Source organism: Oryx dammah, unplaced genomic scaffold, assembly GCF_014754425.2.
Source record: "Oryx dammah isolate SB20612 unplaced genomic scaffold, SCBI_Odam_1.1 HiC_scaffold_1, whole genome shotgun sequence".
Classification (NCBI taxonomy): domain Eukaryota; kingdom Metazoa; phylum Chordata; class Mammalia; order Artiodactyla; family Bovidae; genus Oryx; species Oryx dammah.
Genome location: NW_024070185.1, coordinates 94647023 through 94672510, shown reverse-complemented (window position 1 = coordinate 94672510; position 25488 = coordinate 94647023). Strand labels below are relative to the sequence as shown.

At 40.7% G+C, this 25488-nt stretch overlaps 1 long non-coding RNA gene and 1 pseudogene across 1 annotated transcript; one reads left to right on the top strand and one right to left on the bottom strand.

Annotated features, from left to right (window-relative positions):
• On the top strand, window positions 1-25488 carry LOC120864576. Its single transcript, XR_005721204.1, has 3 exons — window positions 1-10; window positions 16554-16647; window positions 25478-25488. It is a non-coding gene; the product is annotated as an uncharacterized LOC120864576 (long non-coding RNA).
• On the bottom strand, window positions 17499-18035 carry LOC120864566 (annotated as a pseudogene).

Sequence of the window (25488 nt, the reverse complement as noted above, 5' to 3'; positions counted from 1 at the left end):
TGTAGATCTGGTGGTGGGAGTGGGGGTAGGGGTGGGATGGGGGAGTGGGACTGGGAAGAAAAGAATCACATTGAAAACAACAGGAGTAAAAGGACCAGCAAGGGAGCTGGAGCCAAAATTTTTAGGAAGTGCTGAAATTTGAGTGAGGGAAATGACAATAATCTATCAAATATTCTAAGGGGTAAGAACCCTGCCAGACTGGAAAGCAGAACCAAGGCTCCCATGCTGGGTAGAAGGAAGATGAAAAGGGAGAATATTAAGAGCAGGATTCTTAACTTATGGGACCCCTGAGATGCCCAAGCTCACCATAGGTGTGTCAGAGGAGTTGAGGAGGGAGTAAATGAATGAATGAAAAAATGTATTAAAAATACAATATTAACCATAGTTAACATTCAGAAATTTACAAATGAATTGAAGAATGGCTTCAAAGAGATCTTTATAATAATGATCACTAGTTCAGTTCAGTTCAGTCGCTTAGTCATGTCCAACTCTTTGGGAACCCATGGACTGCAGCACACCAGGCCTCCCTGTCCATCACCAACTCCCAGAGTTTACTCAAACTCATGTCCATTGAGTTGGTGATGCCATCCAACCAGCTCATCCTCTGTCATCCCTTTCTCCTCCCACCTTAAATCTTTCCCAGCATCAGCGTCTTTTCAAATGAGTCAATAGGCCCTTTTAATTTTGGGGGCGAAACCTAGTGTATATGAATTTGAGGGTAAACTTGTGTTTGCTCCTGGAGGGGCTTCACATGGGTAAATGAGGGCCATGTGTTTGAGAGTTAAGGCCTGGTTCTCAGTGAAGATCTCACAGATGGATCTAACTGGCAAGACAAGCAGGTGAGTCTGTCTGGTCCCTTGGAGGTCCCCAGCTTAGTTCTAAGATATGCTTATTGGCGCACCTGCATTGTGAGGATACTTATCTGTGCAGAGTCAGCACCTTTCTTCCTCCAAAGCAATTTTGTGTATAAGAGTGCTCATTTCTACTGATTACTTTGGTAGAAACAACCTGTATGTTTATATGATGGGAGTTTGGGCTAGCCAAGATATTGCTTTCCAGTTGTTTTTTAAAACACTTTGCCTTTCCTTTATTATTTTTTAATTTATTTTTTTATGGAAGGATAATTGCTTTACAGAATTTTGTTGTTTTCTGTCAAACCTCAACATGAATCAGCCATGGGTACACATATATCCCCTCCCTTTTGAAACTCCTTCCCATCTCCCTCCCCATCCCAACCCTCTAGGTTGATACAGAGCCTCTGTTTAAGTTTCCTGAGCCATACAGCAGATTCCTGTTTGCTATCTATTTTACATATGGTAATGTAAGTTTCCATGTTACTCTTTCTTAACATCTCACCCTCTCCTCATGTCTCACCATCTCCCCATGTCCATAAGCCTATTCTCTATGTCTGTTTCTCCATTGCTGCCCTGTAAATAAATTCTTCAGTACCATTTTTCTATATTCTGTATATGTGCATTAGAATATGATATTTCTCTTTCTCTTTCTGACTCACTTCACTCTGTATAATAGGTTCTAGGTTCATCCACCTCATCAGAACTGACTCAAATGCATTCCTTATTATGGCTGAGTGATATTCCATTGTGTATATGTACCACAACTTCTTTATCCGTTCATCTGTCGATGGACATCTAGGTTGCTTCCATGTTCTAGCTATCGTAAATAGTGCTGCAATGAACAATGGGATGCATGTGTCTTTTTCAACCCTGGTTTCCTCAGGTATATGCCTAGGAGTGGGATTCCTGGGTCATATGTTTGTTTTATTCCTAGTTTTTTAAGGAATCTCCATACCGTCTTCCACAGTGGCTGTATCAATTTACATTCCCACCAACAGTGCAAGAGTGTTCCCTTTTCTCCAGACCCTCTCCAGCATTTATTGTTTGTAGACTTTTTGATGGTCATTCTGACTGGTGTGAGGTGATATCTCATTGTGGTTTTGATTTGCACTTCTCTAGTAACGAGCAATGTTGAGCATCTTTTCATGTGTTTGTTAGCCATCTGTATGTCTTCTTTCGAGAAGTGTCTGTTCAGGTCTTTTTCCTACTTTTTGATTGGGTTGTTTGTTTTTCTAGCATTAAATTGTATGAGTTGCTTGTACATTTTAGAAATTAATCCTTTGTCAGTTTTATTTGCTATTATTGTGTTCACATTCTGAAGGTTGTCTTTTCACCTTGATTATAGTTTCCTTTGCTGTACAAAAGCTTTTAAGTTTAATCAGGTCCTACTTGTTTGCTTTATTTTTTTTTCCATTACTCTAGGAGGTGGGTCACAGAGGATCTTGCTTTGATTTATGTCCTCGAGTGTTCTGCCTATGTTTTCCTCTAAGAGTTTTATAGTTTCTAGTCTTACGTTTAGGTCTTTAATCCATTTTGAGTTTATCTTTGTGTATGGTGTTAGGAAGTGTTCTAATTTCATTCTTTTACATGTAGCTGTCCAGTTTTCCCAGCACCATTTATTAAAGAGGCTGTCTTTGCCCCATTGTATATTCTTGCCTCCTTTGTCAAAAATAAGGTACCCATAGATGTATGGGTTTATTTCTGGGCTTTCCATCTTGTTGCATTAGTCTATCCCTCTGTTTTTGTGCCAGTACCATACCATTTTGATGACTGTAGCTTTGTAGTATAATCTGAAGTCAGGAAGGTTGATTTCTGCAGCTCCATTCTTCTTTCTCAAGACTGCTCTGGCTATTCGGGGTCTTTTGTGTTTCCATATGAATTGTGAATTTTTTTGTTCTAGTTCTGTGAAAAATGCTATTGGTAATTTGCTGGGGATCACATTGAATCCATAGATTGCATTTGGTAGTATAGTCATTTTCACAATATTGATTCTTCCTACCCAGGAACATGGACTATCTCTCCATCTGTTTTTGTCATCTTTGATTTCTTTCATCAATGTCTTATAGTCTTCTGGGTACAGTTCTTTTTTTCTCCTTAGGTAAGTTTATTCCTAGATATTTAATTCTTTTTGTTGCAGTGGTGAGTGGGATTGATTCCTTAATTTCACTTTCTGATTTTTCATTATTAGTATATAGAAATGCAAGTGATTTCTGTGTACTAATTTTGTATCCTGCAACCTTGCTAAATTTACTGACTAGCTCTAGTAATTTTCTGATACTATGTTTAGGGGTTTTTATGTACAGTATCATGTTATCTACAAACAGTGAGAGCTTTAATTCTTTATCCATCTGGATTCTTTTTATACCTTTTTCTTCTCTGATTTCTGTAGCTTGGGCTTCCAGAACTATGTTGAATAATAGTGGCAAAAGTGGACACCCTTGTCTTGTTCCTGATCTTAGAGGGAATGCTTTCAGTTTTTTACCATTGAGAATGTTTGCTGTAAGCTTGTCATATATGGCCTGTACTGTGTTGAGGTAGGTTCCTTCTGTGCCCATTTCTTGAAGAGTTTTAGTCATAAATGGGTGCTGAATTTTGTCAGAGGCTTTTTCAGCATCCATTGAGATTATCATATGGTTTTTATCTTTCAGTTGGTTAATATGGTGTATCACATTGATTTGCATATCTTGAAGAATCCTTGCATTTCTGGAATAAACCCAACTTGATCATGGTGTATGAGCAGTTCATCAGTGATATTGGCCTGCAGTTTTCTTTTTTTGTGTTGTCTTTGTCTGGTTTTTGTATCGGGGTAATGGTGGCCTCGTAGAATGAATTTGGAAGTGTTCCTTCCTCTGCAATTTTTTGAAACAGTTTTAGAAGAATAGACATTCAGTTCAGTTCAATTGCTTAGTCGTGTCCGACTCTTTTTGAACCCATGGACTTCAGTATGCCAGGCTTCCCTGTCCATCACCAAATCCTGGAGCCTACTTAAACTCATGTCCATTTTGTTGGTGATGCCATCCAACCATCTCATCCTCTGTCATCCCCCTCTCCTCCTGTTTTCCATCTTTTCCAGCATCAGGGTCTTTTCACAGTTCTTTGCATCAGGTGGCCAAAGTATTGGAGTTGCGGCTTCAGCATCAGTCCTTCCAATGAATATTCAGGCCTGATTTCCTTTAGGATGGACTGGTTGGATCTCCTTGCAGTCCAAGGGACTCTCAAGAGTATTCTCCAACACCACAGTTCAAAAGCATCAATTCTTCAGTGCTCAGCTTTCTTTATAGTCCAACTCTCACATCCATACATAACTACTGGAAAAACCATAGCTTTGACTAGATGGACCTTTGTTGGTAAAGTAGTGTCTCTGCTTTTTAATATGCTGTCTAGGTTGGTCATAGCTTTTCTTCCAAGGAGCAAGCATTTTTTAATTTCATGGTCACCATATGCAGTGATTTTGGCATTAGCTCTTCCCTAAATGTTTGATAGAATTCTCCTATAAAGCCATCTGGTCCTGGGCTTTTGTTTTTCGGGAGATTTTTGATCACAGCTTCAATTTCATTGCTTGTAATTGGGTTGTTCATAATTTCTATTTCTTCCTGGTTCAGTTTGGAAGATTGAACTTTTCTAAGATTCTGTCCATTTCTTCCATATAGTTTATTTATTGCCATATAGTTGTTCATAATAGTCTCTTATAATCCTTTGTATTTCTGCATTGTCTGTTGTAACCTCTCCTTTTTCATTTCTAAATTTGTTGATTTGATTCTTCTCTCTTTTCTTCTTGAGGAGTCTGGCTAAAGGTTTGTCAATTTTGTTTATCTTCTCAAAGAACCATCTTTTAGTTCTATTAATCTTTACTATTGTTTCTTTCATTTCTTTTGCATTTATTTCTGTTTGGATCTTTATGATTTCTTTCCTTCTACTAATTTTGTTTTTTTTTTTGTTGTTGTTGTTGTTCTTTTTCCAGTTGTTTTAGATGTAAAGTTAGGTTATCTATTCAATGTTTTTCTTGTTTCTTGAGGTAGGATGGTATTGCTATAAACTTCCCTCTTAGGACTGCTTTTGCTGCATCCCATAGGTTTTGAGTTGTCCTGTTTTCATTGTCATTTGTTTCTAGAAATTTTTGATTTACTTTTTTATTTCTTCAGTAACCTGTTGGTTATTTAGAAATATGTTGTTTAATCTCCATGTGTTTGTGTTTCTTACAGCATTTTCTTGTACTTGATATCTAGTCTCATAGCCTTGTGGTCAGAGAAAATGCTTGATATGATTTCAATTTTCTTAAATTTACTGAGGTTTGATCTTTAACCCAAGATGTGGTCTAACCTGGAGAATGTTTTATGTGCACCTGAGAAGAAGGTGTATTCTTCTGCATTTAGATGGAATGCCCTGAAGAAATCAATGAGATCCATCTCAACTAATGTATCATTTAAGACTTGTCTTTCCTTATTAATTTTCTGTTTTGATGATCTGTCCATTGGTGTGAGTATGGTGTTTAAGTCTCCTACTATTATTGTGTTACTGTCAATTTCTCTTTTTATGTCTATTCCTGTTGCCATTTTCTTAATTGTTTGGGGTTGATTTTGTAGATCTTTTTTCTTCTTTGGTATTTCTTGACTATATAAGTCCGTTTAACATTTGGTGTAAAGCTGGTTTGGAGGTACTGAATTCTCTTAACTTTTGCTTGTCTGAAAGCTTTTTATTTCTCCATCAATTTGAATGAGATCCTTGCTGGGTACAGTAATCTTGGTTGTAGATTTTTCCCTTTCAGTCCTTTAAATATATCCTGACATTCCCTTCTGGCCTGCAGAATTTCTGCTGAAAGATCAGCTGTTAAGTGTATGGGGTTTCCCTTGTATGTTATTTATTGCTTCTCCCTTGCTACTTTTAATATTCTTTCTTTGTGTTTAGTCTTTGTTAGTTTGATTAGTATGTGTCTTGATGTGTTTCTCCTTGGGTTTATCCTGTATGGGATTCTTTGTGCCTCTTGGACTTGATTGACTATTTCCTTTTCCATGTTGGGGAAATTTCCAACTATAATCTCTTCAAAAATTTTCTCACACCTTTTCTTTTTCTCTTCTTCTTCTAGGACCCCTATAATTCGAATGTTGGTCTATTTGATATTGTCCCAGAGGTCTCTGAGACTATCCTCAGTTCTTTTCATTCTTTTCACTTTATTCTGCTCTTCAGAAGTTATTTCCACCATTTTCTCTTTCAGCTCACTGGTTCATTTTTCTGCTCCAGATATTCTGCTACTGATTCCTTCTAGAGTGTTTTTAATTTCAGTAACTGTGTTATTTGTCTCTGTATGTTTATTCTTGCATTCTTCTAGGTCTTTGTTAATTGACTCTTGCATTTTCTCCATTTTGCTTTCAAGGTTTTTTATCATTTTTACTATCAATAATTGGTATTCTTTTTCAGGGAGTTTGCTTATTTCCTCTTCATTTACTTGGACCTCTGTGTTTCTAGCTTGTTCCTTCATTTGTGTAGTATTTCTCTGACTTTTCATTATTTTTTTTTTAACTTATTTTGAGATCTTTAACTCATTTGAGGTCTCCTTTTCCCAAGCTTCAAGGCTGAATTCTTTCTTTCTTTTTGTTTCTGCCCTCCTAAGTTTAGTCCGGTGGTTTGTATAAGTTTCTTATCAGGTGAGATTTGTGCTGAGGTTTTGTTTGTTTGATTGATTTTCCTCTGATGGGCAAGGCTGAGTGAGGTGGTAATCCTGTCTGCTGATGATTTGGTTTGTGTTTTTGTTTTGTTTGTTGTTTAGATGAGGTGTCCTGTGCAAGGTGCTGCTGGTGGTTGGGTGATGCTTGTATTCCAGTGGTTTCCTTTGTGTGACTTCTCACTATTTGATACCCACTAGGGTTAGTTCTCTGGCAGTCTAGGGTCTTGGAGTCAGTGCTCCCACTCCAAAGGCTCGGGGCTTGATCTCTGGATGCCAGCACACGCTACAGATGATCTCCTCCATTGCAGTGTGGTTTCCAAACAGAATTTGCTCATGGGTTCACTGGATGGGTCATTTCAGAAGCTCCTGGTCACTGGAAAGTCCCATGGGCAGGGGAGCCTGGTGGGCTATAGGCCATGGGGTCACAAAAGAGTTGGACATGCCTTAGCGACTGAGCACAGTAGATGGAACAAGTTAAAATGATGTCATATTGGATTACGATGGGTCCTAAATCGCATGACTGGTGTTTGAAAAATTCAGAAGACTTCCAGTTCAGTGGCTTTCAAGCTATTTTGGCCACATCTTCTATTAAAAAATGTAATTTGCATTATGACTACAGTAGGCTGAATAACGCCACTCCCTCCAAAGACATTTGAATCCTAACTTCCAGAACCTGTGAATGTCACTCTGGCCCCTTATGTCTAGGTCACATGGGTCTCCTCCTCTTGAGGGGGCCACTCAAAAACTCATGATCTGCAGAATACTGAGGACAGTAAAGAGCAAGGGAGAAGGCTACCTTACTTTTTCTGGACTCAGGAACCCCAAGGGACCGGTTCTGCACACACTCCGAGGCTGGGAGGCATGCCCTCTATTATTATTGTTAAATTGAGTTGTTTTAATTGAAGCACAGTTGATTTACAATATCATGTTCATTTCAGATGTACAACATAGTGATTCAACATTTTTATAGCATATACTCCATGTAACATTATTATGTGATATTGGTTATTTTCCCTATGTTGTATATTACTTCTTTGCACCATTTATTTTATGCCTTGTAGTTTATAACCCTTAATTCTCTCCCCCTATTGTGTCTTTGCTCCATCTCTCCTCCCACTTCCGGTTTGTGAGTTTTTGAGTTAACAAGCAAAGAGAGGTGATTAGCCACCTTTTCCCTTGTATTTCACAGTGACATTCATGCACAATTGTCCTTGTTCCATGAACTGGGCTGAGGAAAGGGGAGCTGAGGATAAATAAGACAGGGTTCCTGCCATCAAAGCAATCTATTTGGGAATAGCCATTTGTTTGCTTCAGGCTTCACTGTGGTGAAACCCAGGCAGAGAGGACAGAGGGAATGAAGCCACTGGTGATGAGCAACATGACTCCTGGCATCCCACTTTGTTTGACTAAGACACTGATGTAATGAGAGAATGTAGCTGATGGAGGTTAGCAGAAGTCAGAACCCTTGGAGAGAGAGAGTTAATATTAATACACCATACCATTTGCTTTCTTTACCCACAGGCAGACTTTTAACTGGAATATTTGAAACCCCATCATTCTCTAAGATGAAGAACTAGCTGTGTAAAACCAGTTTGAGACCACAGCAGCCAAGGAGCTCTAAGACACTACGTAAGTATTTAAACTTGGGCTTTTTCCCTTGATGCCTCTCATCAGAACGACTTTAAAATTTTCTTAGCTGTGTTCGGTCTTAGTTGCAGCATGCAGGATTTTTAGTTCTGGTCTGTGAACTCTTAGTTGTGGCGTGTGGGATCTAGTTCCCTTACCAGGGATCTCACCCGGGCCTCTGGCATTGGGAGCATGGAGTCTTAGTCTCTGGACTGCCAGGTCCCCAGAAAGGCTTTAAAGCAAGAGGCTCTGTGATTTTTCTGCTCCTTGGGAATGGGTGGAGTGACATTATGGTTGAACGGCAGGGATGATGTTAATGACCCAGGGCTGGGAGTTGTTGAACTAGTGGTAATTGTCTGAATCCCACCACTGACATTTCTAGGAAGGAATTTTGGCCCTAATGATTTTGGCTGCAAAAAGTTGGTAAGATAACCTTCTCTTCCCCCTTCCCATTTTCAGCTCCTCTGGGGAAGAGGAAAACCCCAGACACCAGCTTTCTGGTAACACAAGAAGCTTCCCATAACAGTGTACTATAAATTATAATGAGCACGACCCTTCTCTTTCTCTTCCTCTTTGTTTCGCTCCCTGAGCAATATTGTACAAGTCTACACAATCTCATAAGGGACTTGGCTGGCGATCAGTGGAAGAGACTGTTCCTTTGGCAGCAGCTCCAAGTGACTAGACTAGACTAATGTATTCCTTTTTGCTTAGTTTCTACAAAATCATATTGTGGTTCTATGCAGCTGAGGGGCTGGAGGAAGAAACCCAGGAGTAGAGAAAGTTAAGGCACAAACTGCCAAAGCCACTCAGCTAGTATTATTTCACCCATGTTAAATCACAGGGCCAGACTCAAGAAGCAGAGTTGCTGTCCCCCTGGGACATGGTCTCTGGGCAGAAGGTGAGATTCAGGGTCTCTGCCTGACCCAGAGGCAGCTGGGGCTGTGATGAAAGTCTCCAGAGAGAAAATATTCTGTATGGCACATCCCTCGTCAATGCCACCTTTTGTCTCTCAAAATCCGACTCTGTTGGGACTGAAGGATACACTTTGCACAAACACCCTTGGAAACAAAACCACCCAGCAATTTGCTCGAGAGAACTTCTTTGTGAAAGCCATTTTTGCCTATCCTGGAGTCATAAGAAGTGAATTTTCTTAATTCCAACACTTGCTACCCATGTGATCTAGGTCACGTTGTTAGCTTTTCTGCTCCCCAGTCTCTTATTTGTAACAGGATGGGGGAATATGAATGATCTCCACGTTCCCTTGTTGCTCCCTTAGAAAGAGCTGATGAAAGAAAGTCTTATTTTCTGGAAGGTGCATTATTAGCAGATGGAAATATTTCCCCTACCTCCTGAAAACCAAATAAATACACAGACTTTTATCAAAACTTAATTGAGGTTTCTAATCATGATCTTAAATTTTATTCTGTAGAAAGTGAAACAAATTCAAGCCAAATGTATTCCTACATGAAAGAAGTCAAGCTTAGTAAATTGTAGTGAGAGGGGTCAGCCTGGGTGGGTCCCCCTCAGAGGCTGGACCACATCCACAGATACTGCAGAACAGTTCAGTCCAGCATAAAAGCAAGGCTCATAGCATGTGCATGTCTGGCTCTAATGGCCTCTCGAAAGCTTTTTGCCTGCTCCATGTACTAGGTAGTTCATTAAGAGGATAGCTTCCACCCATATCCACAGTTTTAGCTCTCAACAGCCTACGCTGAATTGTTCATTGATGCCATTTTGTTGTGGCTCCATCCTGTTACTAACCTTGGTGTTTATTCCTTTGTTTCTCTACTTGCTTTGCCCTTTGGACTTGATGGTAGGTATTGTGGTCCTGACTGAGTTTCCTTCCCTAAGACTTTATTTCACCCAGATATTCTGCTTTAGGCCTCCTTGATTGAACCTGGCCTTAATCTCTCCCCATGTGAATTCTGCCACCATGGACATGACCTCAGTTTTAGTTAACTTCCTTGAGCAGCTCTTGAACATGGTCATACCTAATAGATACATGAAGTGCAAACAGTTAGAATTAAGAGTCTAACAAGATTTTAACAAAGTTTATGATGGATGCACAGAGAACATAGAGCAGGTGATACTCCAAGAACCAAGGTATATACTGGGAATCAAGCATGGACAGTAGGGAGCCAGCTACTGAACTGGAGTTCAGGGTTTTGGCTCTAGTTCACCATGGTTGTGATGGTGAGGGTTCGAACAGAATCAGCTTTCTAATGGCTCCAGAGATCTTGCAGGTCTATAATAATGATACCTTTTAGAAAACCTTAATACATAAGCATTTTTACTTATTGATCCATAATAATTACATTTCAAGTAAGGAATTCTAGCAATGGTGAGGTATTCTGCAGATGGTCTGCAATGTCTGAAGACATATAATCATGACAGTCAGTCTGGCTTGGTGCCTCCTGGGGCTCTGCTCCTTTTACCTAGCTTTTCACTGCAGGTGGCAAGGCTAACTCACATGGTCCAAATACAAGTCTAAGTCAGTTGGTCCATATTAAACTAGGTCTTAGAAATTGTGATGCTTTCAGGCTTTCTGGACCAGGTCATCAACATGCAATCAAGGTTTCCTCTTGTGAAACAGCCAATAGAAGGGTTGTCCTTGAGGGAAGTGAATTGGACTATAGGTGAGAGAGTTGGACAGCATGGGGAAGTGGGGAAGGAGTCTAGGGCATGGGCCAGGAATGAGTTAGGGGAGATGGCACTTGCTGGGGTCAAAAAGTATTTGGGAATTAATACATGAATAAACTATTGTTTCCGATTTCTCCCAGACTTAGCATGTAGGATTAAGGCTAATGATTCAAACTGATGTATCCAGTTATGACTGAACCGTCCACAGAGGTGATTCACCATTGAGTCCTATGAATCCTACTTTTCTCTCTAACTCCAGTTTTGGTTGATCTTTGGGGGCAAGTTGAGTTGTGGGGAGAGGTGTGAGGAGGCAGAGGTACACCCTGGGTAGGACTTTGCAGGGCAATGTTTTTCAGAGCCAGCGTATTTCTGGAAAAAACTATTACTTTCTAGGAAAGTGTCTATTTGCAATGTTGATCTAATACAACATTAACTTCTAAAGCATTTGTACTCATTTTGCCAATTTTCCAAACTTAAGAATGGAGTTAATAAAGTAAGAGAGACATTTTAGATGGGGAAATTCTACTTAAACAATGGCCACATGTGTTTAATTTTCCACTTGCTTCCTAAATTTCTATGCCTGAAAAGAGCCTTGAAAATCACAACCTCTTGTTTACGGACAAGAAAACTTAGGTTGTAAGAAGGAGAGAATTTGTTCAAGGTCGTATGGGTATCAAGGGAAAAGGCAGGATCAGGATCCAAGGCCTCAGACTTCCAGAAAGTGCCATTTTAACCCTATTCCAATCTTCTAATTCACGAGTGGATGCCATTGAGGGATTTTGAGAAACTGGTTTAGCATCAGAGACCAACAGTTTTGCTCCAGCTCATACCAGCTCATACCATGACTTTGACTCAGTGGGCAAGTGCAGCCATGTAGAATCATGGTCTTTTTTCTTTTTTAGGGGAATTTCAAAAGGCATGCTAAGTCTCTTTAGCTATGTCCAACGTTTTGCGACCTATGGACTGTAGCCCATCAGGCTCCTCTGTCCATGGGACTCTCCAGCCGAGAATTCTGCAGTGGGTTGCCTTTCCCTCCTCTTTGCATCTATGACTGAGCATGCATACAATTCCATATAATATGTATCTTATAAGCTGATATTTCATCTTATATCAACTATTTTGTGCTGTGCTGTCATTTATCATAATAAGCTGATTCATTCACAAGTGCATTCCACAAATACTTGTGAACATTGTCAATCAGCACCATTTTAGGGACCAGAGGGTTTAATGGTAATGAACAAGGCATCCTCAATCTTTGTTCTTACAGAGCCTGCAGCCTAGTAAAGGATTTGGAAAGCTATTTTTAAAGTCCCACTTCATTGTTCCTATCCAGAGTCCCCTGTAGACTATATTCTTGTCCAGCTCCCTGCTGTGACATTCTATTAGATAAAACACACTTCAGCAGAGTGAAAACATACTTCAGAAGAGTGAAACACTTTCCCCCAATTTAACCCTTGGTCAAATATTTCTTGGAGAAGTAGCTCTACAAACTCAGAAATCAAAGTGAGAGGAGGTGGAAAAGCCTTAAGTATCAGGAAAGTATGGAAACTGCCCAGAGCAGAAAAGTAACTTGGTCAAGACCTCAAATATTGGTAAAGTCAGGACGGGAACCAGATCCCTCGGCTCTTTCTTTATGTCTCTTTTACAAGAATGGAATCTTCTAAAATTCAGAAACTTCCCTAAAGATTTGAGCGCTGCCTTTACACAAAAGGAAAACCTTGGGACAGTACCCCATCACTCACCCCCAGCCTTGAGTCTATTTGCTTCCTGCTCTCACCCTGTGGTGGTGGTTTAGTCACTAAGTCGTGTCCAACTCTTGTGATCCCATGGACTGTAGAGCACCAGGCTCCTCTGTCCGTGGGATTTCCCAGGCAGGAATGGTGGAATGGGTTGCCGTTTCCTTCTCCAAGGGATCTTCCCGACCCAGGGATCGAACCTTCATCTCTTGCACCTCTTGCATTGCAGTTAGTTTATGCCCTGCTGAGCCACCATCTTATATCACCTATTTTGTGCTATGCTATTATTTATCATAATAAACTGGTTCATTCACAAGTATATTCCACAAATACTTGTGAATGTCAATCAGCACCATTTTAGGGACCAGAGTGTTTAACGGTGATGAATAAAGCATCCTCAATCCTTGTTCTTACGGATCCTTCAGCCTAGTAAAGGGTTTGTAAAGTTGTTTTTGCCAAGTCAAAGTAGGCATTCAATACACTTGTTACAACTGAACAAATGAATGAGTGTTGTGGACATTAATATAAAGTATGAACTTAAGTTGATCATTCACAGACACATATGAAGCGCAATTTGGAAATTCACCCATGATGCTCCTAGATGAGATTTGGGTAGGTTTTTTTGAAAATTCTGTTAAATTACACAGGAAAGGAAAATGAAAGCTATTTCTATGTAGTCTCTCTCTCCATAGGTGAAACTGAAAATGGGTTTTTGATGTAGAGTGTCAGGCTGGTCTCCAAGACTTTATAAGATCACCTTCAAACTGACTATCAGTTTCTGAAAAGAGGGTAGATATGAATGATTAATCCCTTCTTTTAAACACTGGTCAGTCTGGAAGAAACAGAAAGACATTTGAAGGGAATGAGGAGATATAGAAAAAAGAAATATATTGGTATATTACTGTTTACAAAACATTTTAATAGCCATTATCTCATATGAGACAAACAATTCTGTAAATGCGATTGTTATTCCCATTTTACAGATGAAGACACTGAAGCATAAGAGTATAAGCTAGGAAATGTCACAGCCTACACTCAAAGAGAGTTCTCCTGACTTTAGAGTTGGTGCTTTTTTAAGCGTCTCACCCTTCTTTGTACACATGGCAATATCACAGCCACCTGCATGCGTACAGCCTTTCGTCCATGAATCATGACGTGGGAGATTTTGCGGTGAATCTGTCTTAAAAATGATGGATGCTGTACATCAGTGTACATTCCCTATTTTAGTTGACAGCATCACCTTGTGGATGAAAATACATCTGGTGTGTGTTTTTATTTGTAAATATATGTATACTCTGTCGATTAGGGATAATGAGCCAAGCTATTATGCTGTCAATCAGAAGTGTTTTGGGGTTGAACTTCTTTACCAGAATTTATTTTTTAGTAATCAACTAATAAAGAAAGGTCAAATAATAATAGTTAACTGATGAGAGAACAGAATGAAAGCTGGTTTGCTTCTGGCCTCTTTGGTTAAAACTTACTGCCGTTTTGCTCTCTTAATTAATATTTTTTTGAAAAGTGGGGATTAGAATTATAGTATTTGTAGCTTTGTGGTGAGAATTAACAGGGCAAAATAAAATAACAGCAGCTTAGCAGAATCTCATTGTTTAAAACAAAAGAATGATAGGGCCTCAAGTCCAAAAATCTTGAAGTTTTGCATTTCAACTCTATGTGATTTTAAAACTCTCTTAGCTTTTAAAACTCTCTTTACCTCTAACACAGAGAAAACAATGCCAAGCTTGTGGAATGGTCATCAAATATTGGGTATCAAATATTGGGTAAGATTATAAGAGAAAGAGCCCTCGTGCATTGAAAGACAGGGGGTGAAAACTCCAGGACATCCATCCAGTGTTGCCAGAGTCCTCACCACTTAAGCAAAAATATAGATACATTTTAGCAGGCATCTTAGCTGGTTTGGGTTCTTTTGCTGCTGCAGTTTTTGGTAGACAAACAGGCTTATAGAAAATATTTTTATTATCTACAGTGAGAAATGACAAATACCCTATTTTTTCCTAAAAGGTTTTACAAATGAGAACAGAAAACTAACATCCCAACTTCTCAGTAGCAAAGTGAGGACAGTTTATTCCAATGAATAGATTATTAACAATTATAATAGATTATAATTAATTCCTAAATTTAATAATTTGGCAATTACTAACTTCAATGCTTATTTGATAGAGGATTTGGCAATCTGAATTCCACGTGCTGTCCTGATTAAATGTTTCCTGCACAAGTTTCCTTGGAACAAAGTTTTGCTTTTTTTTTTTTTTTTTTTTTTCTTTAAATTACCCTTGTCTTGTAAGAGAAAGTCTTATTGGGCAATCCATGCACAGTGGGAATGGAGTGTAAGTAATGGCTCACGGTCACAGAGTGCAAAGAGCCGGCCTCCTTAGCCGCACCACACTAGCATCTCTACAGACTGCCAGCCTCCATCCCTGCATCACCGCATCCCACTATCCCCTCCTGTATCTCCCATCTGCCCACAGCCCTGCCCTCAGAGCTGGGGGTCTTCAGGGCAAATTTTCAGTTTGAATTTCCCGGCTTTTGTCAGTTTCTGTCAGAGCCCTAGCCACCTTCTCCCACTGCCTGCAGTGGCTTTGTTTTCCCTTCTCCTGCATTTGCTCCTCGTTAGCCTGCGTCCCGTGTCGGCGCGTTTGCCGTCGGCAGAGCGCTGCTGACAGATGGTCGGGGGGCTGGGAGTGGGGCTGCCGTGGCTCCGGGCCAAAGGATGTGCCTCCCGCCGGAACGCACGGCCCACAGACTCCTCCCTGAAGCCTCGTCCCTTCGGTTTGGTTCTGTGGGCGTGTTTGTGTGTGCCGGTCCCCACGTGGCATGTTTTGTTGTGGTGGTGGCGGTGGCTGTGGCTGTTTTTGTTGTTATTTGGGCCAATGACAACAGAGGCCTCACTGGCTGGCGGCTGCTTTCCACTCTTGGCAGTTTCCAGACTCCCAGACAGGAAATTCTCCTAACGATTGCAGCTGTGAATTGGCCCATTTTTCTGGAAAGGGGATAAAGAAAAGAGTTCTGTGGGATCTTTTGCTTCTCTCGCACAAGCAGGGACACGCTGAACACAAACAGGGACCTGCAAGGAGATGGGAGTGAACTGCAGTGGGGCTGGGAGAAGAGACTGTGCCCTTGGAGCATGCACAGTGGAGCTCCCCGCGTCCTGATGTCAGGCTGCCCCGCAAGTGACATTGCTCTGGGTCCCGCTGGGGATCCAGCAGTTTGAACCCATTTGACAGCCAAGAGAGACTCACTTCCATTCATTTTTTTTTTCAGCGAAAATCCCAGCGCTCGCTATGTAGCTGGTGGTTTCCTGGGGAGTGAGGATGAGCCAGAAAACAAAACTGGCAAGGTGTACACCTCATGGAACTAACAACTGGGCAGACAAAGTACAAGTAAGCAAACACATATCACGGTCACACCCTCTTGGCAGTGTTTTCCATGCAACTTGACAGGCTGCCATGAGAGAGATGGATGGTGATGGTGATGATGGTTCCCAATTTTTAATGTGTTCTTATGTGCCAAGCACTGTTCTGAAGGCATTTCTCACTTCATAATATCTCTTTGGGATGAATACTATGCAAAAGGACATTTGGAGTGATCAGGAAAGGCCTCTCTAAGGAGAAGAAATCTGAATTGCGATGTGGAGGACACAAAAGAACCAGCCATTTAAAGAGCCAAGGGGAGGGGAGCGCAAGGACGAAGGTCCTGAGGTGGAGCAGAACTTCAGTGTATCTCGGTCACTGACAAAGACCTATAGGACAGGGGTGACCCGACCTGTGGGACAGGGTGTAGAGGTAAGATGGTGACCAGAGCGGGAATTGGGGACATTAGAATGGTATGGGGTGAACTTTTGAAGTAGTCAGGGCCCTTGTGAGGATCAGGTCCTAGAAAGGGATATGAGAATGGGAAGCATCGTTGGATTTAGAGCTGAGAAGAGACATGATTGGAATTACATTTTTTTTTTGGTTGGTTGTTTCAATTGTTTATTAACTGACCAGATTACAAAAATAATCCTGGTAGATACCTTAGTTCATCCTTCTAAAAAGCCTGTTGATCTGGTCTTCCCTGTTGCCAGCATCTCCACCTTCTACAAAATGGGTGGCCTTTTTCTTCATTCCAGCTTGTGGAGAAGACAATTTAGAGGGCCACAGGAAGTTGTTTGCTTCTTTGAAACGTTTTCCAATGGTATAGATCTCATGAATCAGATCCTCCATGCAGATGATTCCGTATTTCCCAAGAGATTGAGCAATCAATGCGTTGTCTGTCAGGGCAATATGCTTTTTGTTGATTTTGCCGTAACCATGCTTGTAGATCAATTCATTTTCAGATTTCAGATTTGGGTACCCCCAGCTCAACATTCAGAAAATGAAGATCATGGCTTCTGGTCCCATCACTTCATGGGAAATAGATGGGGAAACAGTGGAAACAGTGTCAGACTTTATTTTTGGGGGGCTCCAAAATCACTGCAGATGGTGATTGCAGCCATGAAATTAAAAGACGCTTACTCCTCGGAAGGAAAGTTATGACCAACCTAGAGAGCACATTAAAAAAAAGAGACATTACTTTGCCAACAAAGGCCTGTCTAGTCAAGGCTATGGTTTTGCCAGTGGTCATGTATGGATGTGAGAGTTGGACTGTGAAGAAAGCTGAGCGCTGAAGAATTGATGCTTTTGAACTGTGGTGTTATAGAAGACTCTTGAGAGTCCCTTGGACTGCAAGGAGATCCAACCAGTCCATTCTAAAGGAGATCAGTCCTGGGTGTTCTTTAGAAGGAATAATGCTAAAGCTGAAACTCCAGAACTTTGGGCACCTCATGCAAAGAGTTGACTCATTGTTAAAGACTCTGATGCTGGGAGGGATTGGGGGCAGGAGGAGAAGGGGACGACAGAGGATGAGATGGCTGGCTGGATGGCATCACCAACTCGATGGATGTGAGTCTGAAGGAACTCCAGGAGTTGGTGATGGATAGGGAGGCCTGGTGTGCTGCAGTTCATGGGGTCGCAAAGAGTCGGACACAACTGAGCGACTGAACTGAACTGAACTGAACTGATGCAATGTATGGCTCCACAATTCTCAGCATGTTAATTGATGCCTTGTTGAGCTTCACAAAGGTGCCACTGAAGATCTGCTGGAGGCGAAGGAGCTGTAGCACCTTTCAAAACTTTGAGCTCATACCACTGATACCTCTGATCCTGATGACAAATGCCAATTTGGGTTCTGTGGGTACATAGAAGTTGCCAGCTTTTCGTGCCATCCTAGCCATTCGAATTTCAGTTCTGTACATCTGCCTGTATTCCTTGTGGTAGTGCTTAGCTTTTTCATAGGTAAGCTTCCTCCTTCCCTTTTGAAGCATCTTTTGGGCAAACTTCCTTCTCAGGCATTTGGTCTTAAGCTCTGTGAAATTCTTTTGCTTTTTCTTAAGGGTTTCTGGCACAGCAGGAACCTTCTTTTTCTTCTCTTCTGCACCCTCCATGGTTCCAGCCGGGAAAGAGGCTGGAATTATATTTTTAAAAGATTTGTTCATCTGTATTGGGGAAAATGCAATGAATTGGATCATACAATGTGGAAGTGGAAGCATGGAAGGCTGGCAAGAAATGATGGTGACATGACTGAGGATGGAAATTACAGACATGGAGAAGTGGACGATTAGGTCTCCGTTGGGGGTGGACACAGAAGAAAGGTTGCTCAGCTAAGTTGATGAGGTCTTGAGACTGAGTAGTCATGGGAACACCCCACTTTCTGACTCTGGACATTTGATGGTGGCAGATGTGACATTTACTGGGATGGAAAGGACTGGCGATGGACCAAGTGTTCCTCCACAGACCAAGAGTGTATCTGCTTTGTACACTGGAAAGATCAGTGTCCAGTGAGGAAATCTGAGGCCTGGGATGAAGAAGAAATACCTTCCAATGAGGGGGAAAAAAGAATGACTGTATGATAGCAGGAGAATAATCCCCTTACCTTTGTGAGATGCTGTTGTGTACTTTAACATCTGTATCTTGTCTTATTTGTTCTTCACTCTAATATTGTGCCAGCATTATGATTATTTCAATTTAAGAGAAGGAGAAAATGAGACTTACAGAAGTGAACTGACTTCTCATGGTCATGCAGTTGGTAATACTAGTTATTGTCAACATGCATGGAAAACTAACTTTGTACCAAGCACTGGTTCTACATATTTTACATATGCTGGGTCTTCACAATCAACTGAGGTAGATATTACTTTTTACCCCATTTTGCAGAGGGGAAACTGAGGCACAGAATGGTTAAATAATTTGTTCGAGGTTATATAACAATCAGAATGTAACTATTTCTTTTATTATTATTACTACTTTATTTTTTGTCCACGCTGTGTCTTTGCTGTGGCAGGCAGGCTTTCCCTAGTTGTGGTGCGAGGGGGCTTCTCAATGCGATACACAGACTTCTTTAGTTGTGTTACATGGGCTCTAGAGCATGGCCTTAGTAGGGCTTCATTGCCCCGTGGCATGTGGAATCTTCCCAGAGCAGGGACTAAACCTGTGTTCCCTGCATTGGAAGGTGGATTCTCAACTACTGGACTGTTAGGGAAACCTCAGAATATTCTTTATCTCTAAATAACAAAACTAAGTTTCAAGTCTGGCTCCCTATTTGTATTGTAAACCACCATGCTCTACTAGGTATGATTGAATTAGGGCTCTGAATCTCTCAACCTCTTTACTATTCTGAGATGTTTCCTTGGTATTACTTTTGATGATTACTCTTCTTCTCCCGTGAATTTGTGTATCGAGGTCATCTGCAGGTTTGCTATAGATAGCTAGATGACTGTTCCTCAAGTATTTTCCTCCAAAGACTATATAGTATCATGATGTAACATCTGAAAAGAACTCTTTTGTTCAAGGGACATACCCGTTAATCCTATCAAAATCAAAAACTGAAAAGAAAACCTGTGAACTAATTTGGTCTATATGATGACTGATCAGAAACTGATTTTTTTTTGTTGTTGTTGTTCTGACTTTAAAATTATTATATGCATTTTGGAATAGGACTTCTCATTTTCTTGAAAGTCCTAGGGCCAAGTAGGAAGAGGGCACGTAGACATTATATTAGTTTCATTTTCCTGTCTCTTAAAAGATGGTCCATGCACATAGCAAACAAGAAAGAATTAGGCCACAGACAATCCCCACATATTTCTTGATAAGGTTCTGTGGGTGATCATCTTGGCAGCATATTGAATGGACTTCCTGTCATATTTCTTCATTGAAGGCAGATAGGAGAGCGATTACTCCAACCTTCTTTGTGCGTATGTATCTGATCAAGTTCTCTGACTGCAGGTGTGAATGGGATGATGAACATGCATTCTGGCACTTCACAGCCTTCCAGAAGGTGGTTGTATTCCTGAGTAGGGTTGAAATAACCACAGGCAATTTTCTTTTGCTATTGGTTAGTTGAGTAAGCATGGCGTTAGGTCCTCATACTGCTCATTCTGAAAACGTTCTATTGGTTTCTCGTACCCTGTTGGTGGTGAACAGCTGCCTCACCAGGGTGTTTGTTCTGAAGATGAAGTGAGATGATTTCTCCGTCTTGGCCTCCATTCAATCAGGTAGCCCGGACAAGACAGGCAAAATGCTTAACTCATAAAAAGTACTGCACAAAGCTGCTTCATGTTTTATGCAAAATATGCTCCTCCATTAGGCTTGGGAAACATTACATTTTGTTTCTGCCGTGTATTGTCATACAAAAAGCTCCGATGAGGCCTACGGTAAAGAAAGATATTTGGTTTTGCTGAACATGGTCCTTCCCAAACTATCTGCTGTCATTTGTGCTGACAATCATTTGTGTGAATCATGCCCCAGCCAGATCATTCTTTAGCCCATTCAAGGTGTATTGAGGGACTTCCTTCCCTGCTGATCCAGTGGTTAAGAATCCACCTAGCATTGCAGGGGACAGGGGCTTGATCCCTGGTAGGGGGACTAAAATCCCACATGCTGCTGAGCAGCTGAGCCAGTACGTTACAGCTGGAGAGTCTGTGCACCCCAACAATGATCCTGCGTGCTGCAACTGCAACCCAACTGCAGTATGGCTACAGCCAAATAAATAAATAAACATTAAAAAAAAAACAATGTATTATAATCAAACTCCTTAAAATAAAGCACTAAAAGAAAAAAATAATGACTAGGGTAGATTGTTTCCAGTCAGATAGCCTGAAGCTTGTGAACTGACTTAGTCTATTAGAAATTCTGTAATTTGGGGCAAACATTCTTAAATTCCTCCAGTTCTTTCATTTCTAAAATGGGAAAATGAATATTTTCTCAATTGTTGATTGTGATTTGTTTATTTACTAGTGAATGTATTCATTAAATGTTTATTGAATATATTCTCCATGCCAAGTATTGTACCAGGGACTGGGGATTCAGGAGCTAGCCAACTGTATTAGTCAGAGTTCTCTAGAGAAATAAAACTGGTAGGAGAGATCGACAGATATAGAATAAGTCATAGATATATATTATAAGGAATTGGCTCATGTATTAATAGTTATGGAAGTTGAAATATGCCAACTGCAAGCTGGAGACCCAGGAAAGCTGTGGTATAATTCAACCCAAGTTCAAAGACCTGAAGATATGAAGTTATGAGGCAGAGGAAGATCATGTCCCCCCTCAGGCATGAAAGGTCAAATCTTTCCTTTTTCTGCCTTTTTGGTCCCTCAAGGGATTGGATGATGCCCACCACATTGAGGGGGGCAAGTTACTTTATTGGATCCATGGATTCAAATGTTAATTTCATCTGGAAACACCCTCACAGACACATGTAGAAATATTTGCCAAATATATGAGCACCCCTTGAGTTAGCCAAGCTGACATGTAAAATTAGCTATCACACCAAACCACTTGAAGTTGAATTGTTTAATCACAAGAAGTCCCTGATTGACCTTTTGCCCTCATACCATCCCAAGGCATCAGTTTCCGGTCCTATTTTTTGGTATTACATAGCAAGAGAGATTCACCAGCAAGGCTGGTCTGTGGCAGACTAGGACAGATGTTTTCTGAACCTCCAAGCAGAAAGGAGTGTAACTGGCAGCCTGGATGGGTAATGTAATATGTGCCAAGATGAAGACAAGCTATTTATCAAGGTTTCTCCTACAAACATTTTAAAAACGCTATTCTGACTTCTACCCTTTGTACTGTTTATTTTTTTTAATCTTGTAGTATTCAATCTTTGTTCTTTCATTTGAGAAATTTATTTTAAAAATTGGCGTATGGAAGAGTTTCCTTTGCAGATGAATGCATTACTAAGGGGAAAGGGGAAGAAGTGGAAACGGCTGGTTCCCTTGTGTCCTGTTACTACTGGTCCCAAGATGGAGAAGATGCTGGGTCTTCTCACCTCCTCTTTCCCTCTTGATGCCCTTCTAGACTGTCAGGGAGCCCTTTTAAAAGAGATCACCCTTGAGGAAAGCACTAAATTAACCATACAGTCAATATACGGCCTTGGTAGCTAGACAGAGGGCTTATCGATCATCATGCCTTTGCTTGTGGTTCACTGACTCCTTGCTCACCTTTTGAAGAGGTTGGTCCAATAAGCTCGTCTATACCCCTGGCATGCCCTGTTCAGAGCTTCTGGCTCACAGATCCAGGGTAACTTGTAATGCTTGCAGATGGAGTGGGTACACGAATTAAAAACAAAAACAGACCTACATCTTCATCTGTGTGATTACTCAGATGGAGAGCAAGAGGACTAAAATAGATGACTGTAAATGGGAATTCAGCGAGAATGGAAAAGCTAACAACTTGTCGGCCTTTTGTTGTGTATTGCTCCCAAATAGGCTTTCTCAAACTCCATACAATTGACATTTGGGGCATAATTCTTGGTGTGTGGGTGTTGTCCTGTAGATTGTACAATGTTTAGCATAATCCCTGTTCTCTGCCCACTCAATACCAGTTGCAGCTGTTTCCAGGCATTGTCAAACGTTTCCAGGGGACAGGGACAAAATCATCCACTTTCTATTAGGGGTTACAAGCAGATGTAATACAGAAGCTGACTCAATTTGTGCTATTTTCTTAACATTAATACCTTTTAAAAGCATTTTGGCTGTGCTGGGTCTTCACTGCAGTGCACAGGCTCTTCACTACAGTGCTGCAGTGGATGGGGGTTTTCTCTAGATACAGTGCGTGGGCTTCTTGTGGTGCACGGGCCTCTCTAGTTGTAGGACACAGGCTTTTCTTGTTGTGGAACACTGGCTTTAGAGCACACAGGTTCAGTCATTGCAGTGTACAGGCTTTGCTGCCCCAGGGCATGTTGGATCTTAGTTCCCCAACCAGGAATCAAACCAGTGCCCCCTGCATTGGAAGGTGGATTCTTAACTACTGGACCACCAAGAGAATCCTAAATATTAATACCTTTCAGAAAGAATTAAAAACTGTGAATATAAAAGGATATAGCAGTTAAAAATTTAGTATGTAGAGATCTACTTATAGATCCTTATAGTAGCTGGATAGTATTCTTTATAGTAGCTGGATAGTATTCTTTATAGTAGCTGGATAGTATTCTTTATAGTAGCTGGATAGTATTCCATTGTTGCATCTCTTTATGTACCTGTCTTACTCAGGCTGTTGCAATGAATCCTCATAGACTGGTAGCTTAAACAACATTTAGTTCTTGCATTTCTAGAGGCTAGAAAGCCCTAGAACAGAGTGGCAGTCCGAGGTCAGTTTCTTGGGGAAGGCCATTTTCCTGGCTTTCAGAAGATGCTGTCACTTCCTTGTATCCTTATGTGGGAGAAATCAGAGATAGAAGGAAGCAAACTTTCGTTTGTTTCTTTTTATAAGGGCACTAGTCCTGAAGATGAGGCCCTGTTTATTTAACTAATATGTAGAGTACATCATGTGAAATGCTGGGCTGGATGAAGCATAAGCTGAAATCAAGATTGCTGGGAGAAATGTCAGTAACCTCAGATATGCAGATGACATCACCCTATGGCAGAAGGAACTAAAGACCCTCTTGATAAAGGTGAAAGAGGAGAGTGAAAAAACTGGCTTAAAACTCAACATTAAAAAATCGAAGATCATGGCATCCAGTCCCATCACTTGATGGCAAATAGATGGAGAAACGATAGAAACAGTGATGGACTTTATTTTCTTTATTTTCCAAAATCACTGCAGGTGGGGACTACAGCCATGAAATTGAAAGATGCTTGCTCTTGGAAGAAAAGCCATGACAAGCCTAGACAGCATATTAAAAAGCAAAGACATCACTTTGCTAAAGGTCCATCTAGTCAAAGCTATGGTTTTTCCAGTAGTCATGTATGGGTGTGAGAGTTGGACTATGAAGAAAGCTGAGTGTTGAAGGATTGATGCTTTTGAACTGTGGTGTTGGAGAAGACTCTTGAGTGTCCCTTGGATAGCAAGGAAAGCAAACCGGTCCATCCTAAAGGAAATCAGCCCTGAATATTCATTGGAAGGACTGATGCTGAAGCTGAAGCTCCAGTACTTTGGCCACCTGATGTGAAGAACCGACTCATTGGAAAAGACCCTGATGCTGGGAAGGATTGAAGACATGAGGAGAAGGGGATGAAAGAGAATGAGATGGTTGGATGGCACCATTGACTCAATGAACATGAGTTTGAGCAAGCTCCGGGAGATGGTGAAGGACATGGAAGCCTGGTGTGCTGCAGTGCATGGGGTTGCAAAGAGTCAGACATGACTGAACGACTAAACAACAACAACAACAACAACAACTCATTTGCTATTTCAGAATATGTCAGTGTACGTCCTTGCATATATCCCTGTATACAAGCTCGTGATAAAATTTCTGTTATTGCTTGATTATAGATTTTGAGAATTTACATTGCTCTTTAAAGAAACTATACCCTTAGTACTTTAAAGAATATTTTGAGAGAGTACCTACATGTTTTTACCAACATTCTGTACTATAAAGTTTTGATTTTTGCCCATTGAGAGGTGAAAATATTCTTTTTATTTGCATACTTGCTTTTAATAAAGTTGAACAGGTTTTCAAATCTTTTCTAGACATTTGTGTTTCCTATGAAGAAGCCTGTTCGTGATCTTTATCCATTTTCTATTGGGTTGTTAGTTTTCTTTCTTATTGAATTATACAAGCTCTTTGTATATTAAGGAGATCATACTACTTGTATGTCATATATGTTGTAGGGATTTTTTTTTTTTTTTGCTGTTTGTCATTTGACATGATATCCTCTAGATAAGTCTTTTTTAATGGTCTGTTTTTTAGAGGTTTAAAAATCAAGATGGTTCTTGGAGCTTACTCTGATTGTGTGGATGATGATGCTGGAAGTTGGATTTCAGAAGAAGCTTCTGCTTGTTTACAAGGGGATGGTGTAATACTTCTCGAGGACCTGGTTTTTGCCACTGTGAGTCATTCACATTACTGGAAAAACTGAATGACCACTGGACATCATTGGCACATTTCCCATAATTCTCCAAGGAATTGAGGGCATTCAAGAGAAAATGTTTCTCATTCCCTTTGTAACCAGTCATTACCCTGATTGATTTCAAGCTTTTGTCTCTGTGTGAAAAATTGAGGAAAAACCCAAAGCAAGAAATGTTGCCTAAGTTATCTTGAGTTTATGAAAAATAGTGTTCATCACTGGAAACAGGCATGTCTCAAGGAAGATCCAGAAGACTTACTGGAGAGCTCAGTACCTTCAGCCATCATGATTTGGTTTGCAAGCCACATAGTGAAGTGCTTAAGAGTACCTGAGCCCAAGAACACAGGACTTCCATTCATCATACAGAAATACTGATAGAAGAACTTGGCTTCAGCCTGTACCAGTGGAGAAAAATTTCATACGTAGTCACCGAGCTAAGAGGGTTGCATGGTTTTATTCTGATCCAAATTTGATAAGACAAGGCATGAAAATAAGCCCCTTACTATGGATTTTAAGGATAGACTGTTCATTTGCTGACAGATTCACCATTAGGAATAACATCAGAGATACAGGGAAGGGAAGAGCACA